A 4,621-nucleotide genomic window follows, 5' to 3' on the forward strand; every position below is an offset into this window, starting at 1 on the left:
CTCGAGTAGGCCCAGCAGCGCAGACTCGAGTAGGCCCAGCAGCGCAGTCTTGTGTAGGCCCAGCAATGCAGACTACAGTAGGTCCAGCAGTGCAGTCTTGAATAGGCCTAGCAGCACAGACTCAAGTAGACCCAGCAGCACAGACTCGAGTGGGCTCAGCAGTGTGGACTCATGGCAGCATTATCGGAGGTGAATTCAGGTTCCCAGTGGCTTCTACATCTTTGAGGCAGTCCCAGCGCTGACTCAAGGCTGCTGTGTCAGAGGCGGGTTTAGCTTCCCAGCATCATCTGCTTCCAGCGTAGATTCATGGAGGCGAAAGTGGAGGCGAGTTTGGGCCTAATACGAGACTGGGCGGCATCAGCAGTGGTTGCATCACCAAGGTGGGCCCGAATCGATCTCGTGGCAGCAGTGGAGGCGAGTTTGGACCCGTTCAACACCAGGTGGCATCTGCATTGGCGAGATCCATCAAGGACTCACAGTGGCGAGAACATCGCTGGAGGCAAGATGGTGCTGAAGAGTGGTGACTGTCATTCCAGCAGCGAGGGCACGGTGAAGGGACTCATGCCTGGCCATCAGGCTCATGGCCTGTGACCGAGCACTTAACAAGAAGGACTGTAACTCTGGACACCTTTTCTTAATTTCTTCATTTTTCTGCCTTTATATTCTATGCTTTGGTTTATTTTTCTGTGTTTTAAAATGGTGTTGGAGAGTGGCAACACAACACTTTCCACCGTATTTTTGTAACAAGGTACATGTACCAATAAACAAATCAAATCAAATTCCTTCTCTCAGCATCAGTAAGCATAAAATGATAAAGTCAGTAAAACCAGGACAATAACAATATTAATTTTCATTCTCCAAAGATTGTAATCTATTTTAATATTGTGGTCTTTTAATTAACCAAGTGGAGGCATTTTCAGATGGAATATGAGAGTGGTCCTATATCCAGTGATAATAACGATCCCGTTGGACACAATTTCACCTGTCAATCAGAAAGTGCGGGTCCACATCGTCAGTATGACAAGAAAGCTCTTGTCACGTCAGTGTAACTGTGCAAGCTACCTGGACTGAAGTGAACACATACAACTGAGCAGCTCCTGAAAATACCCCTTGTTAATTATCCACAGAGAATTTCCCAAAGCTAGACAGAGAAAGCTGAAAAACCTCATTGATGTTTTGCAATGCAATTAGTTTGCAGGAAATTGAACATTGTTAAAGGAAATTGCAATAATATACGGAAGATATCCATTTGCCTACCTTTATCAAGTTAGTGCCAGAAAATTAATGCATTTCCAACTGATTACAGTCAACCAAAGGTTTTCTATAAAATAAAATTCAACAAAATGTAATGAGATTTGAGCCTGGATGTTCCGAAAAGTGGCAATCACAATTGGAATGGCGCTCCGTTCTTATTTTTTTCTCTCTCTGTTACTTCTGTGGTCTGCAATTCTGGCTGGGAATTCCGAAATGCATAACATTCCTGAAGTCAAGCAGTTTTTTCGGAGTGCGAGATAGTTGAGGGGCATTCAAACCGCATTTACCTTTTGAAGCAGTCAGTGTGCTGTGTTCTGAGGCCTAATCATGCAGTAGCATGATTATGTTTATGGTTAGGGCACCAGATGGTTAAGGAGTTAAAGTGCCAGGTGGGCAGGATGCCAGGTGGGTAGAAATCCAGGATAACAATTGGGTAGGAGAAAATAAAAAGAGGGAGAATATAAACCCTGGGTGCAAACCAGCAAGTAACATAAAAATAGACAGCAAGAGCTTCTTTAAATATATGTAAAAAGAAAAAGAGAGGCCTCAGGGGGCATCGACCTCTTAGAGAAATAAGCTCTGGAAATAATATTGGGGATCCAGAAGATGGCAGAGGAGTTGAACAAATATTTTACATCAGTCTTCATAATAGAGGACATGAATACCATTCCATAAAGACAAAATAATCATGGGGGTGAAAGGAGAGTTAATATAAACACCATAACTATCACTAAAAATAAAAGGTGCTGGGGAAACTAATGAGACTAAAGGTGAATACAGCCCCTGGACCTGATGGGTTGTGTCCTCAGGTTTTAAAGAAAGTAGCTACAAAGAAGGTGGATGCATATGCAGTAATCTTCCAAGAACCCTTAGATTCTGGAGAAGTCCCTGAAGTTTGCCTTCATAACACCTTATCCCAAAAGTGAGGGATACAACAAAACAGATTATTATAGACGAGTTAGTTTAAAATCTGTGATTGGAAATATTTTAGAGTCTGTGTGGAGGAACTAACAGCAGAGCATTTAGAAATATATGATATAATTGAAATAACTCTACAGTCACCCTCTATTTACACATGAACAGTCCTGACCATAATACTGCCTCGTTCAGAGTCGGGTACCAGAGTGTCAACCTTTTTATGTCAGCCTGGGCTCCCTGATTAGACCAGATTAACAGCCCCAGTCAGGGAACTCATGTTCTATTAGGTCTATCTGGCTGACCTCGTTATAATCACTAGAGTAATCAAGTAGAGTTAGCATGGCTTCAAGAAAGCCCAATCATGCCTGACAAATTTATTAGAGTTCTTTGAGAAGGTAACCACTGGGACAGAGAAAGTGGAACATGTTGATATAATATATTTGCATTTCCAAAAGGTGTTCGATAAGGTACAGCACAAAAGGTTACCTAATAAGATGAGACCCCTTGCTTTTGGGATAAATATAGTTGCATGGATAGGGGATTAGCTCACTAATAGATGAGGGAGAATTAAGATAATGACAGCATTTTCAGGATGGCAACCTGTAACTGATAGAGTGCCACAGAGATCAGTGCTGGGGCTATAACTATTTACAATATATATGACAATTTGGATGACAAAAGCGAATGTATTATCACCATTTTTGCAGATGACACAAAAATAGGTTGGAAAACAAGTGGTGAGGATGTTTTAAGGAGGGATGTAGACAGGTTAGGTGAGTGCACGAAACTTGGCTGACAAAATATAACGTGGAAAAGTGTGAGGTTATGTGCTTGGCAGGTAGATTAGAGGAACTAAATGTTATTTAAATGGGGAAAGATCGCAGAAAGCTAATGCTCCGGGGGGCGGTTTGAAGGGTCCTCATGCATGAATTTCTAAAAACCTATCATTCCACTTACTCTCCATACCCCCGAAGCATTTAAACTCTAGAAACCTATTTCTTTCTTAACCATATTCAGTGACTTGACCTCAACGGCCTTCTGCTTGAGAAACTTCATGGGTTCACCACCCTCTGAAGGTGGAAATGTCTCCTTATCTTGGTCTGAAACGTTCTATCCCTTAACCTGATCCCGGGACTTAGTTGTTGTGGATCAACCACCTCCACCTCTCCAGCTTCTGAATCGTAATTCATTTTAGATATTCTGATAACAGCTAAAATCCAGTATTTCCATGACCTTACCAACCCAACTGTTAAACTCTTAAAATACAGGGCCTCAATCCTATTAGTGCTCTGGGGTTTAATATGCTTCAGTTCCATTCATGCCATAGCCCACTATCAAACTTTAGTTGTTAAAACAAATAATTATGTACTGATTGAATGAACAATGAACTATAGATCTGCAATAGTGTCGACATTCAGTAAGACATGGATAACATTCAAGCTTTGGTTGATAAGTGGTAAGTAACATTCATACCCACAAGTACCAGACAATGACCATTTCCAATACGACAGAATCTAGCCATCCCTCTTTGACACTCAATGATATATCAGCACTGAATTGTCCACTATCAGTTTCTTTGAATGGAGTTAACTGGGGTTCATCATTGTCCAGAGACTAAATTGGGTCAGACACCATGTACACAAAAGCAGATAAAAAGCTGTGAATTCAATTGTGGGCAATTCATTTCCTGAACCCTATCTACCACCTACAAGGCACGAGTCAGGAGTGTAATGATAAGCCTTCCCACCTGCCTGGATGAGTGAGGTTCCACCAACTCTCAAGAGGCAACGCCATTCAGGACAAAGCAGCTCATTTGATTGGCACCACATCCATTACACTAAACATTTATTCCCTCCACACAGCATTGCATTGGCTGCAGTGTGTAGGATCTACATGATGCTCTACAGTAACTCCATGATTCTACTGACAGCACCTTCCAAGTCTGGAATCTCTACCATGTAGAAGAACAAAGCAACATACACATACACACACACACACACACACACACATACGCGCACACACACAGACACACACACAAACACACAGACACACACACACATACACACAGACACACACACATACACACGCACAGAGACACACACATAGCAGGACCAGGACTATATCAAAATCTTGGAGCTCCCTTTACTACAGCACTGTGGGCATCCCCACACCACATAGCCTGCAGCAGTTCAAGAAGGAAACCTAGGAGTCAGCAATAAATGCTTGTTTTAGTCTGCGATGCTCACAAACTAAAAACGAAGAATGAAAAATAATAGGTTGAGGGAGGGGTTAAAGTCAGAGAGGTGAAGGCAGGTGGCTTTTGAGGTTGAGAAAATATCAAGGCAAAAGCTCAGCTGGGGATTAAATTGTTTCAGAGATAGTAGGAACTGCAGATGCTGGAGAATCTGAGATAACAAGGTGTAGAGCTGGATGAACACAGCAGGCCAAG

The sequence above is a fragment of the Rhincodon typus genome, chromosome 21, assembly GCF_021869965.1.
Source record: "Rhincodon typus isolate 14 chromosome 21, sRhiTyp1.1, whole genome shotgun sequence".
NCBI classification, from domain to species: Eukaryota; Metazoa; Chordata; class Chondrichthyes; order Orectolobiformes; family Rhincodontidae; genus Rhincodon; species Rhincodon typus.